The sequence below is a fragment of the Apteryx mantelli genome, chromosome 1, assembly GCF_036417845.1.
Source record: "Apteryx mantelli isolate bAptMan1 chromosome 1, bAptMan1.hap1, whole genome shotgun sequence".
NCBI classification, from domain to species: Eukaryota; Metazoa; Chordata; class Aves; order Apterygiformes; family Apterygidae; genus Apteryx; species Apteryx mantelli.
This window is the reverse complement of record NC_089978.1, coordinates 145,349,714-145,363,537: the sequence shown is the minus strand read 5'-3', so window position 1 is coordinate 145,363,537 and position 13,824 is coordinate 145,349,714. Positions and strand designations below refer to the sequence as shown.

General features: G+C 38.2%; 1 protein-coding gene across 7 annotated transcripts in view; it reads right to left on the bottom strand.

Annotated features, from left to right (window-relative positions):
- PACSIN2 (protein kinase C and casein kinase substrate in neurons 2) overlaps window positions 1–13,824 on the bottom strand; it is a 72,610-nt gene that overhangs the window by 43,485 nt on the left and 15,301 nt on the right. Inside the window, exon 1 of one of the 7 annotated variants that reach the window (XM_067305633.1) lies at window positions 3,488–3,604. The exons of the other annotated variants lie outside the window; for them this stretch is intronic. The gene's annotated coding sequence lies outside the window, so the exon portion shown is untranslated. Of the gene's footprint in view, window positions 1–3,487; window positions 3,605–13,824 lie in introns of those variants that run through there. 7 annotated transcript variants of the gene reach the window in all.

Below are 13,824 nucleotides of genomic sequence, written 5' to 3'. Positions count from 1 at the left end.
AAAATCACATTCTCAGACCATTTCCTGTCCTTCGGCATCTACTGTAAAATCTAATTCTCTCCTGTATTGTTAGAGTTCCTTTAAAACAAGATGTGTTGGAGATGGACTTAAAATCGCTGTGGGAACTGGAATGTGCATATAGTACTAGAAAAGCATGGCAAATAAGACAAAGTAATTATTACTGAATATGTGCATGCAATTGCCACAAATTCTGTCAAAAGTATGAGAGGAATATGTAATACAAAATTAAGGTTACATGAAACTTATATTCCAAATGCTTTCAAAAGCTTCAGATATTTAAGATAAACTTTGATGATCTTGCTTAGTATTTTAGTTTTGGAACTACAATGTTCAGGAATTTCTTCTCACAAAATACCTCCATTTTCAACAATATTTTAAAAACCCAAAACATTAATAGCTACATTCAGAAGAAACACCAAAAAGACCACTGAATTTAAAAAGTCATTGCTGACAAAAGCACATCTGCTAAAAAGCAGTTCAACATATACTTAAAACACAATAAAAAACCCACCACACACAAAGTTCTCAAAACATATAGAAGCTATAGAACAGATGAGCTTTAATATCATAAAAAGAACCAATGTAAAACTAAAACATGCATTTAGATTAAATCATAAGAGATTAGGGGTTCTGAGTAAATGTATCTAGAACACCAAGTAACAAAAGGAGCTTAATTTTCTTCTACAATTTCTCTGTAGTGCACATGATACATATGCTGTCTAAGAAAAGCTGAAGCCTGTAATTACTATACATTAGACAGACATTATAATTTGTTTGGTACAGGATATGATTCAACTCAAATATTTAGCATTTGTTTTTTAAGCCAAAGGAATTTTTGAAAAAAGTATTTAACATAGGCCAAGTTCTCTTATCACAATAAAAAAAAAGTCTTTAAGATTAGGAGAAATCTGAACTTCCTACAAGAATTAGCTGGAGTCAAAGGCTCAATCTTTTCATTTCATGCTCCTGGAGGATAAAAACACCTTATCCGCTTATAAACTAAATTGAAGAAACTAACTTTTAGAGCATAGAGTAGTTTTGCTATATTACATAGAGTTGCTCCTTGTTTCCTGAATCAAGGAAAATTCTTGGCAAATTAATACTCCCTACTAAAATTATTATTAGCAACATTTCCTTTAGCTTTCCTCTGGAGAACAACAAGGTAAAGATAGTAACACACATCTGGAGCTGAAAACAAGGTGACATTGCTACAAGAAAAAAATGTAGTTGCTGAATAGCATGAAAAACCCAAAACTAGCATTATGTTTTTACTTCTATAGGGTATAGACCATATATCTCATCACAAACTCACTGTATATTAATCAATAACCAGTAATTGTTGAAGGGAGACAATTGTTCTCCAAATTCTCCCTTCAAATTTTCAGACCAATTTCTACACTGACTGCTCCTAAATACATGAATTTAAAATTCCATTATTTTACAGTCTCCTTTTAAGTACTCTAATTAGGCTAAAAATCCAGTTTTAAAAAGTCTTTCAAGATTGTTTTATAATGAATAAGATGCAAGAGTCTATTACAATATTTTGCACATAGAATAACTGATCCTGGCCTTAACTAATACTTAATTTTGAAACCAAATTTGGAGGTGTGTTACTCTGAGTACCAGCTACTGCCTGCAGAGTCTTCATATGACGCACGTGAAAGTACAAAGTACAACTGAACAGCAACCTTCATTGACATTAGGTTTGTTTTCAAGATCCTACCATAACAAACTAAAGCAAACACAACATCTTCCCATTCATGTTGAGATGGGCAAAAGATAAGAGAACACAAGGGAGTCATCTAAAAGAAGTGTTTTGGTCACAGAACACTTGTATTCTAGATTTTAAACCCTTCAACACCGAATTTATCATACAAGAAATTTCACATTCTAAAAACATTCTTCCTGAATTTTAGACCCAGGAAAGGAGTGTAAAGTACTAAGACTATAATATCCAGGTATTATGCTATTTAGTATAATATTAAGTGGTAGTCCTTTTAAAAGAATAAGCTTTAAAAGATTCTTTGTTTAGAGTCTCAGGTCTTTCTGATCAAGAAAGATTCAGAAAGCAGACTGAGCAATTAAGCAGATTAAATACCACATTCATTACTGTAGAAGAAAAGGTGCATCAAAATTGCCCAGATAACCACTTGGAGAATCAGGACAGCTTTGAAATTTAAATAACTTAAAAGATTAAATACTAACTTTTTTTTCCCCCCGAAATTAAAAGCTTCCATTATTTAAACTTGAGCAATTAACACATTAAAGTGCAAGAGAAAAAAAAATTGAATTAGAAGTCTTCCCCCTTTTCCACTGTTTATTGTGGTTTCTGTGATATCACATACTAATTAACATGTCAAAATCTCCTAAAATGAGACCAGCCTTAGTATTTTAACATTTCTCCTCTCCCCCAAACAAATAGAACATAGATGACTATGCCTTGAGGTTTGTTTCAAAGAGGACACAAGATCATTTTGCTCCAATTTTCAGATTACCTTTAGCAAGCATTTCGTTAGCAGGAAATCTTTCAAGTGACCAGATACTACTAGAAAAAAGTGCCTTTAATGTTTACATATAAATATCTAAAACTCTTCTGTAATTCACCATGTATATGGCTATATTAAAAACTTAAATCAGTTTTAATACATCCATACTACTGCAACACAGAAGCTTGATGGTATAACAATGTGCAAATTTAACCCCAAAAGAACTATGTTAAAAGCAGCTTGCAACTGAAAAACAGATTGACAATTTTAGTTAATGGAACTAGATGGCAGGTTATATACAGCCATAATGAAAACTTATTGTAGGAAAGTCTCGGTTGAACTATTAAAACTGCATGCTTAGTATATTAGTTCATTCTGCCATGCAGGAAACTCATGTTTAAGTAGAATTTGACAGTCCAAAGCAGTGCAAAAAGAAAGATAGCACAGAGGAAATTAAAGAACAAGAGGATAGTAATGACACATTCCGCAGCAGAAAAACCATGAAACAGCATTTACAGCTGCACTGACAAAGTAGCTGCAGGGAAAAAGGACATCTACACAACTGTTCTAAAATGGGATATAATTAAGAAGCAAACCAGTATCAGAAGAATCACCTTAGACAAAGCTTTCTAAAGTTAAGAGGTATCAAAGTATTTGACTGTACAAGTACCACAAAATGTGAACATGTTTAGAAAACATGTACATAAATATATTAAAAATAATACAATAATCATTTCTAGAAAGAGATGTGTTTTAGAGAGCAGTCTATCTTTGGGCTGAGAACCATGTTTCAACCATGATCAAACAAAACCTTTCATGTTTGACAAGCATTACAAGCTTTACCAAATTATCACACTTATTTGGCCAAAAATACTTTCATATTAGCTGTTAAGCAGTATGGGTTTTTCTACCAGAAATTTGCTAAAGAACTATTAGAGCTGTTTGGCAATCATTCAATATACTGTTTGCAAAGTATTTACCTTAAGACACGTGCCTTAAATTTACTTGCGTTTTCTTCCAAATACAGAGTTCAGCAGCATGACTGCACAGCTAGCTGCAGCACCTGCACAGCTGTGTGTGACCTCCACTTCCCCAAGCGGAATTCTCTCAGAGCGTATTTCATCATTTCCTGTTGGCTCAAAACCTTGTAGCTCAAGCTAAGGTCATTTCGTCACACTGCAGCAATCAAAGGCCTCTGGGGGTTTTCCCCGCCTCACACACACACACGCTTCTGATGTTTATGTACTGCAATAAAGTTGAATATTCAGATTTATTATAATCTTTAGGAAAGACCATTGGTAACCCATATTAAAGGAAGGTATTTTTAATCACAGAGATAGCTTGGGTGTAGAACAGTCTTTTTAAATGCATTAGTGCACATTTTGCAGATGCATAGCTTGCTTAGGAAGCAGCTGTGTTGTTTCTGTGTTTCATATTCAAAAGCTGTATTATTCCATTTCAGGAAATATGGGGCTGTAATATTAATTAAATATGACATGCATGGAATGAAAAAGGTCTAAACCTTGAAAGTGAAACAAGCTAGTCTTCCTGAATCTGAATGTTACAAAGTATGGAGCTACTGCTCTTTACTTCAAGAGAACCAATCCAGAGCCCTCATTTGAGCCAAGCTTAGCCTCAAGACTCTCTCTAATAGATATTTGTTTCCAGAAGACTAAAGCAGTGTTAGGAACCATAAAAATGAGCAAAAAAATACGTGTGTTAACAATCTGACAGCATACTCTACCTTCTGTTGTTCTTAGAGAGCAGACACGCTCAGCAGAAAACCAATAGGACCGACTGGGGTAGGGGAAGCTAGTTACACCACTGGACATTGATGAACCTACACACTCTTCAAACATATTGTTAATCCCTGCCACATTTCTGTGATGCAAATAAACCAAGGAAACAGGCAGACAGCTGGAAAATTAGAAATTTGTTTTCCTGACCATGGAGCGAGTATGAGAAAGCACAAAAGTGGGCCTTTCTATGCTGTGTCTCAGAAGGACATTACTGATGATGCTAAAATGGGAGAAAGAGACAGACTACAAGGCTTAGTAAAATGACTCATTTACTCAGACCATGATGCATACACATTATACTTAACTTAAAACATTATAGAGGCATCATGTTTCCACACAGAATTCTTTGAGACCTAACAGATTATTCTCTGCTAGGGGAAAAAAAAGAAAGAAAAAGAAAAAAAAAAAAGCAGCTTGCTAGGATAGCTACTCAACAGAAAACATAAAAGAAATATCCTGTAACATCAGAAACATTTTGCTGGTATACTTTATGCTGGTTCCTTGAACAAAAAGGAAGTGCAAAACTGGACCCTTGCTAATGCAGAAATAACCATCCTATAACCATTTAGTGTTAGTTCAGAGCTGAAAAACAGCTCAAAAGAGTAGTTCCGGTTATTACCAATTGTTTCTGTAGCCATTATCCTCTCAGTCCTAACTTCGCTGACAAAAAGCGGGTCAAATCATCATGTGACATTCCTCAATTCTCAAAAGACATTCAGGTTAGTTTAGTATTTTCCCCCCATTTTATCAACATAAAAATTGCTAATGAAGAGGACCTTGCAGCTGACAAGCACACATTCTCAGCTGTGATCACTGTCAAATAAGCTTTATATAATAAATCTCTTCAGCAATGTCATATGATTTCTGGAATTGATACAGAATTTACAGACCTCTGTGGAACGTAGTTCATAAATGTAGAAGTAAAACAAAACAGGCACGCATAGCTTCTACTATCCCTTTTTCAGTAAAGGATTATTCTGTTTCAGAAACAACAGAAGATCTGTTTGTGCATTTTAAAATCAACAATAAACTGTAACAGTACAAACAAACATACAACAGGGTTTCATATTTCAGACTAAATAAGATTAATCAGATTTTAAAACAAACTAACCAGACGTCTGAAGAATCGTTAGGGACATTTACATTATTCATTTATTTGTGTTAGGATAGGGGAAGCAGGTTGCGTGTTACTTAGCCTTGTTAACATGACCTCTGGAAAGAGAAACTCTGAATTCTGCTTAAACAGATTTTCAGCTCAGCAAATCTGAGGTAACCTTCAGCCAGGTCTTCCATGCTTCCAGACAACCTCATCTTCTGGTCCTCAAATAGTAATTACTGCAGCAAGGACAAAAGAGGACTTTTTACTTTTCCTTAGCACTCCAAGTAACATATGCAACATGGGATTGTTGATTTTGTAGAACTAAACATCCCTTATAAAGCACTTATTTATGTAAATAAGTGTAACAGATAAACTGGGTCCTTCATGTAAGTAACAAAAAAGTGTTACCATGTACTAAACTCATTGGTCTAAGCTACCTGAAAGCATCACCCTTTTAAATACTAAAGTCACAGATCTCGTTTTATAATCTTACACAATCTGACAAGCTCAACTTTTTTTTTTTTTAATCACATATAGTACACCTAAACCTGTTTTAGCTTTAAGATGACTGAAAATCTAAACTTTTCAGTGTACAAAAAAGGTGCTGCTTTAAAACAGACAAGATCAAGGTTCGACAAACAAGAAGCTGGAAGTTTTCCTTTGGTTCTAAAGGTTTCACTAATTTTATTAAGGGTTTAAAAAACCCAAGTAGCCAGTCCTTCTTACAATTTTCAAAAATCTGTATACACATTATTTGTCCTTGTATAGCTCTAACACAAGAATCACTAAAATGCAGAATCCCCAAATGCAAGAATGTGAACAAATAAATGCTTAATTTTATCAACTAATCTCAGGAAGACTAACTAGTCTTTTCTATCCTTCCCCTCTTTTCCCAGAAAGTAAAGCTTTTTATGCTGTTTTCAAGTAATGGTTGACTGAAGTACAAGTAGGTCAGCCCTCCAGCATACAATCTAAATTGGACTGAGGTTCAAGGAAATTAGAACAAGAGGTCCCATTAGCTATGAGTTCCTGTATTTGCCATTACTATTGCGCTTTTTCATTTAATAAGACTATGCCATCACTGACTATGGAGCATTTAAACAGCGGCTTTTAACCAGTATCTTCCCAACAATTAGAAGACAAAGATGAGAGCTAAATAATATAAAATTCAATCAAGTGCTCTCTCAAGAAATTAGCTTAGAGTCTCAGAGAAACCTTAGTGAAGTAGCACTTATATTCAAAAATTCAAGTGTATAAGACTCCTTTTAAAACATATATGGTCCAGGTCCAAACTTCAAAGGTTTAGAGCACAGCACATAAAAGCAAAAGCATATAATATAGTTTCCTTTGTTCTTCATGTAGGAGACCTAACAACTTCAGCCTTTTCAATGGTTCCACAATCAGATCTTCAAAATTGAATCAAGTTGGTTCCTACCAAAAATAGGATATATACAACCCTTTTTGCTTTATGAATTAATTTGATCTAAATACATATCTCAGTAATCTCTGCACTCACAGACTGGTGGCAGTCTCATAAGAGCTGAGAAAAAAAGGAGGCAGAATTAGTAATCAAATTTCATATGCTATTTAGTTTACTGCAAATCATTCGACACATTGCAATCAAACTGAAAAAAAAAAAATAGCAATCAGGGTCCAGAAAGGTATGTTTATATTCAAATGCAACATCCCATTTTAAATTAAAATTAAATTGGCATATTTGTATGACACATGGTAAGATGAACTAATCAGAAAGGGGAAGGTTAGTATCACAGAATAGTTATTTTGAAATTAAAATGTCAAACTTGAACATGTTCAAAAGAAATGGTTTAAGCCAGCTTTCTAAAGTTTACTTAGTATATGCATACACAGGAATACAGGTTATATATAATAAATAAAACAGCTCAGAGTGGAAAATAATTCTCCTCAGTACTGCAGAGTTTTTGTGCCATTAGCCTAAAGCTGTGTTTAACACACTGGAAATTTTCAGCAACCTTATAAAAGGAGCTACTAGGCTCTGCCTTCAATTCAAGATTTTACTAACTTTCAGTTAGTGACGTTGTGTTTGTGACTTCAGCTTGAATATCTGCACAGATTACACACCGTTGTTTCTCTTGTGAGGTACTGAAATTTGTCTTCCAAAACTTGAATACACTGTATTTGGCCTGACAGCTAGGCCAGTGCATTTGGGGGTTAGGAAACTGTGACACAGGCAGAATCGCACCATGTGTCATTGACTTGTTCTGTATCATTGGGAGCATGAGTATCTCAGCCGCAGTGTTCTTGAATAGGTCATGGTTACAGAAATGAGTACCTGCCTAGATAAAATTACTGTTGGTAAGCCATATCTGCATATGGATAAGCAATTATGTGTTTGAGCATTACAGAAATCAAAAAGGAAAAAAAAGAATGTTCAATAACTGAAACGGCTGCAAGTTGAAGGCTTTATGCAGAAGTTTTTTTAGCTGTTATTGAAAATAAGATTTCTATTTGACCAAGTAATCAGCAAGGAGAAAAAACAAAACAAAAAAAGTGCTATCTTGGTCAATTAATATTTTACTTCACATTTAGCTACTGTTACCATATCATAGCAGGAAGAATAAGAGAGGTAGAAAAGACAGTTTAAAGTACTTCAAGAAAAAGCTTAAACAACTAAAGACAATGAAGAAAATATGATAAAAATTGATATTCAAAGATTAAGCTTATAGTATAAGCAATATATGATGATGATGATGATGATCACTTTTGTAATCAATGTCAAAGGTCAAGTCAAGAACATTTCAGTCAAGGACAACTGTGAAATTTAAATACTGCTGTTCTCCAACTCTAGTTCTTACAGCTTAAAAGGCTTAATGTAACATATGAGCAGCATTAGAAAAAGCAAGCATTAGAAAAAGTATCTAGAAACTCTCCCAAACGCTCTTTATCTCATGTTTCTACATACCATGTTTCAATTTTCATGACTTCAAAGGACAGTAGTATTACAGAAGGGGCAGGAATTCTTAGTACTTCACTTTGGTTCTTACAGTAAATGAGTGGCAAATTGTGCTCCGTCCAAATAGCAGAGCATACCAAATCCAGGAAGATTTAGAAACAAAAGCCCAATTTAGTGACAAAAGCCCAGTCTGACCCACAAAGCTCAACATCAACTCTGGAAATAAGGAGTACACACTATATTTCCTCAGTCATTCATTGTAAGTTTTCTTGAGAAGGTTAGAAGTTTCTTTAATTCACTAACAGAAATCTCTCCAGTAGCTACAGCTACGGTCTTGATAACATTTGCTCGTTTTTTTTCTAGAGATAGCTTAATAGCTGAAAAGTCCTCATCACAACCAACCTCCACACAATCAAGCTAGCTCCCAGACCACTATTTTTTCAAATAGGGATCAGCTGTCCTTACTCTTAAAGCTTAAGGGTACAAAGCCATCAAAAGAACACAGTAATTTAAAATATGTATTTGAAAAAACAATGCTTTGGGGGCTGCATAGTTCATATTGGGATGTACTAGATTTCTTTCAGAACATACAAAAAAGTGATTTTTTTAAGATGTATCATTCAAAGAAAAGAACACTAAAAACATAAAAAGATGGTAAGTCCAGCTGTTTTTTTTTCCTTGAGCTATTAACCTATGATACAATTATCTGAAAGATTCACACGCATACTGCTGTAGCAATGTTTCTATTGTAATGAAGAGGCAGTCCTAATAGCAGAAGCAAAACTAGTAATATTGCTGTTTAACTTGAAGTTCAGTTTATAGCAAAAGAACTTGTATTACTACCCATATCTGAAAGATAAAACTGCAGCTGTCGCACTGAGGCAAAATACCTGTGTATTGGATGCATCAGAGCCCCTGAAAAAAGTAAAATAGATACTACACTTAAAACAGAGCTATTATTTCTTTGCATCTAAAAATCAGTGTCATATACAGAATTAAAGAGCTTCATAAGTTTATACTGATACCTTTGCCAAAGGATTTCGCCTGTCCAGGAGGTCAAGGTCCATGACCTCGTAGTTTATGAAGATGAAATTACATCTAACACCTTCAAACAATTTTCCCTTGTAAAGGCTAGAAAGAACTGTAATATTCAATATGTTTTACAAGGAGAAACAGTTTTATATCTAGCTTAAATTGGCAACACTGTCTTAAAAAGCTTGCTGTATTCAATTCCAATTTGAAAGTGAAGAAAACTAGCCCATACTTCATCAGCTTGTCTATGACGATGATATGGGAGACAGTGTCAAAAGCCTTGCTGAAGTCAAGGTAGATGACATCCACTGCTCTCCCCTCATCTACCCAGCCAGTCATCCCATCATAGAAAGCTATCAGGTTGGCTAAGCATGATTTCCCCTTTGTGAATCCATGCTGGCTACTCCCCATCACCGCCTTGTTCTTCATGTGCCTGGAAACAGTGTCTGGGATGAGCTGCTCCATCACCTTCCCAGGGATGGAGGTGAGGCTGACTGGCCTGTAGTTCCCTGGGTCCTCCTCCTAGCCCTTTTGGAAGGCTGGAGTGACATTTGCTTTCCTACAGTCCTCGAGCACTTTCCCAATCATCATGACCCTTCAAAGATAATCGAGAGTGGCCTCGCAATGACAGTGGCCAGTTTCCTAAGACCTCATGCATACATTCCACCAGGGTCCAGATTTAAGCTATGCAGAAATCACATAATGATACAGGACTTCCATTATGATTAACAGCCTATTCTTCATAAAATAAACTGCAAATACACTAGTAATTAACAGTTAAAAACACGCTCATTTGGTACATATGTACACAACAAAAAAGTCTTTTGTCTTGGGCTTGTTACATCCTGGTATAACTATTTGCTTATTACATGAATAGTCTTTTTCTTGTATCATCCACTACTATTTTCTACCCTCTCCCCCTACTTCCATTATCATCTTATATTATCTGCACAAGATTATAAACATTGTCAGTTATCTGGTCTTATACTTGATGTTGCTCTGAAAACAGACAATCCTAAATTACGACTTGCAACGCAAAATTGCAATGAATGTGAAAAGGTCAGTAATGATCACTGCCCAACTACATTCTGGTAAGAGCCAGAGCTCTAAAAGCAAAATGTTTTAGCCCTGCATTTCTGTCACTGGCACCGAAAGCTTTCCAAAGGCGGGCAGCTATTCTTTCAGAAACGCTTATATGTTTATTCTTTTTACTTAAATTGAATCACATCAAACAGCAAACTAATGACATCAAACCAATCTAAATCTAGCCAACATTTGGTTAGAACAGGATATTGCCCTGTAGTTCAGCTTCTAGGAGAGTATTTTTTGTAAAAGAACCAGCTGCAATAGTTGGTACAAAAACATTCTTCTCTTGCAAAGGGCTTTAAGCTCCTAACTACATCACAGGCAGATTGAATTTTACTCTCTGATAGACAGGTATGTTACTGAAAAATAGCAACATTCAAGGACTAATTTAGGTAGAAATTCTGACAGTCCAGTCCAAAAGATTCAGGAAATACTGCAAAGTGTTTTTCCAAACGTTCCTTGAATTTCTGGAGCAAGTTCTTTGTTCTGAGGCTCTGAAGAACAACGCCTAGTATTGATTGGAGTGAATTAGAATTGCAACATCGGAGGTATTTTGTGGTAACAGAAGAGTCTCAATAGTTATTTCAAACTCTCCTTGATGACTGGTATGAGAATATATGAACTACTGCATTCATAAAAAAAGAAGTTTCTGAAAATAGCCTTTCCAAACTAAAATAGTGCAGGAGAGGAAGCCATTTTAACATGTTTATTGCTAACTCACAGCTTTGACTAAGTAGTAGCAGAATAAACCCCAAAATACTTAATTTCAATAACCACATGCTTCCAACTGACAGATATAAATCAAAACACATTACCACTGTCCACTTTCTAGTGTCTGGGAAAGGTAAAAGTCAATAGAAACTAGCACCAAGTACTAGCTAGCTAGCATGAAGTAGAAAGGAAGAGAAAGTCACAGAATCACAGAATCACAAAATCGCTGAGGTTGGAAGGGACCTCTGGAGATCATCTAGTCCAACCCCCCTGCTCAAGCAGGGTCACCTAGAGCATGTTGCACAGGATTGCATCCAGGCGGGTTTTGAAAATCTCCAGAGAAGGAGACTCCACAACCTCTCTGGGCAACCTGTTCCAGTGCTCTGTCACCCTCACAGTGAAAAAGTATTTCCTCATGTTCAGATGGAAGCGTCTGTGTTTCAGTTTGTGCCCGTTGCCTCGCGTCCTGTTTCTGGGCACCACTGAAAAGAGTCTGGCTCCATCCTCTTGACACCCTCCCTTCAGATATTTGTACACGTTAATAAGATCCCCCCTCAGCCTTCTCTTCTCTAGGCTAAAAAGGCCCAGCTCTCTCAGTCTTTCCTCATAAGAGAGATGCTCCAGTCCCCTAATCATCTCTGTAGCCCTTTGCTGGACTTGCTCCAGTAGTGCCACATCTGTCTTGTACTGGGGAGCCCAGAACTGGACACAGGACTCCAGATGTGGCCTCACCAGGGCTGAGTAGAGGGGGAGAATCACCTCCCACCACCTGCTGGCAACACTCTTCCTGATGCACCCCAGGAGACCATTGGCCTTCTTGGCCACAAGGGCACATTGCTGCCTCATGCTTAACTTGGTGTCCCCCCGCACTCCCAGCTCCTTCTCCGCAGAGCTGCTTTCCAGCAGGTTGACTCCCAACCTGTACTGGTGCATGGGGTTGTTCCTCCCTCGGTGCAGGACCCTGCAATTGCCTTTGTTGAACTTCAGGAGGTTCCTCTCTGCCCACCTCTCCAGCCTGTCCAGGTCTCTCTGAATGGCAGCACAGCCCTCTGGGGTATCTGCCACTCCTCCCAGTTTTGTATCGTCAGCAAATTTGCTGAGGGTGCACTCTGTCCCTTCATCCAGGTCATTGATGAAGAAGCTGAACAAGACTGGACCCAGTACTGACCCCTCGGGGACACCGCTAGCTGCAGGCCTCCAACTAGACTGTGCCACTGATCACAACTCTCTGAGCTCTGCCATTCAGCCAGTTCTCAATCCACCTCACAGTCCACTCATCTAGCCCACACTTCCTGAGCTTGCCTATGAGGATGTTATGGAAGACAGTGTCAAAAGCCTTGCTGAAGTCAAGGTAGACAACATCCACTGCTCTCCCCTCATCTACCTGGGCAGTCATGCCATCATAGAAGGCTATCAGATTGGTTAAGCGTGATTTCCCCTTGGTGAATCCATGCTGACTACTCCCGATCACCTTCTTTTCCTCCACGTGCTTGGAGATGGCCTCCAGGATGAGCTGCTTCATCACCTTTCCAGGGATGGAGGTGAGGCTGACTGGCCTGTAGTTCCCTGGGTCCTCCTTCTTGCCCTTTTTGAAGACTGGGGTGACATTGGCTTTCTTCCAGTCTTCAGGCACCTCTCCTGTTCTCCAGGACCTTTCAAAGATGATGGAGAGTGTCTTAGCAATGACATCCGCCAGCTCCCTCAGCACTCGTGGGTGCATCCCATCAGGGCCCATGGATTTGTGGGTGTCAAGTTTGCTTAAATGATCTCTAACCTGATCCTCCTCCACCAAGGGAAAGTCTTCCTTTCTCCAGACTTTCTCTCTTGCCTCCAGGGTCTGGGGTTCCTGAGGGCTGGCCTGAGCAGGAAAGACTGAAGCAAAGAAGGTATTCAGTAACTCTGCCTTCTCTGCGTCCTTCGTCACCGGGGCACTGACCCCGTTCAGCAAAGGGCCCACATTTTCCCTAGTCTTCCTCTTGCTACTGATGTATTTGAAGAAGCCCTTCTTGTTGTCCTTGACATCTCTTGCCAGATTTAATTCCAAACGGGCCTTAGCCTTCCTTGTCGCATCCCTGCATACTCTGACAACGTTCCTATATTCCTCCCAAGTGGCCTGTCCCCCTTTCCACTTTCTGTATACTTCCTTCTTCTGGTTGAGTTTTGCCAGGAGCTCCTTGCTCATCCATGCAGGTCTCCTACCTCCTTTGCTTGACTTCTTACTCATAGGGATGCACTGCTCTTGAGCCTGGAGGAGGTGATGTTTGACTATTAACCAGCTCTCTTGAACGCCCCTTCCTTCTAGGGCCCTCACCCATGGGATTCCTCCAAGGAGGTCCCTGAAGAGGCCAAAGTTTGCTCTCCTAAACTCCAGGGTTGCGATCCTACTTCTTGCCCTGCCTCCTCCTCGCAGGATCCTGAACTCCACCATCTCATAGTCACTGCAGCCAAGGCTGCCCCTGACCTTCACATCTTCCACCAGTCCTTCTTTGTTTGTTAGTACGAGGTCCAGCAGCACACCTCTCCTCCTTGGCTCCTCCACCACCTGTGTCAAGAAGTTGTCACCAATGCTCTGCAGGAACCTCCAGGACTGTTTGTGCCTAGCCGTGTTGTCTTTCCAGCAGATATCGGGGTGGTTGAAGTCCCCCATGAGAACCAGGG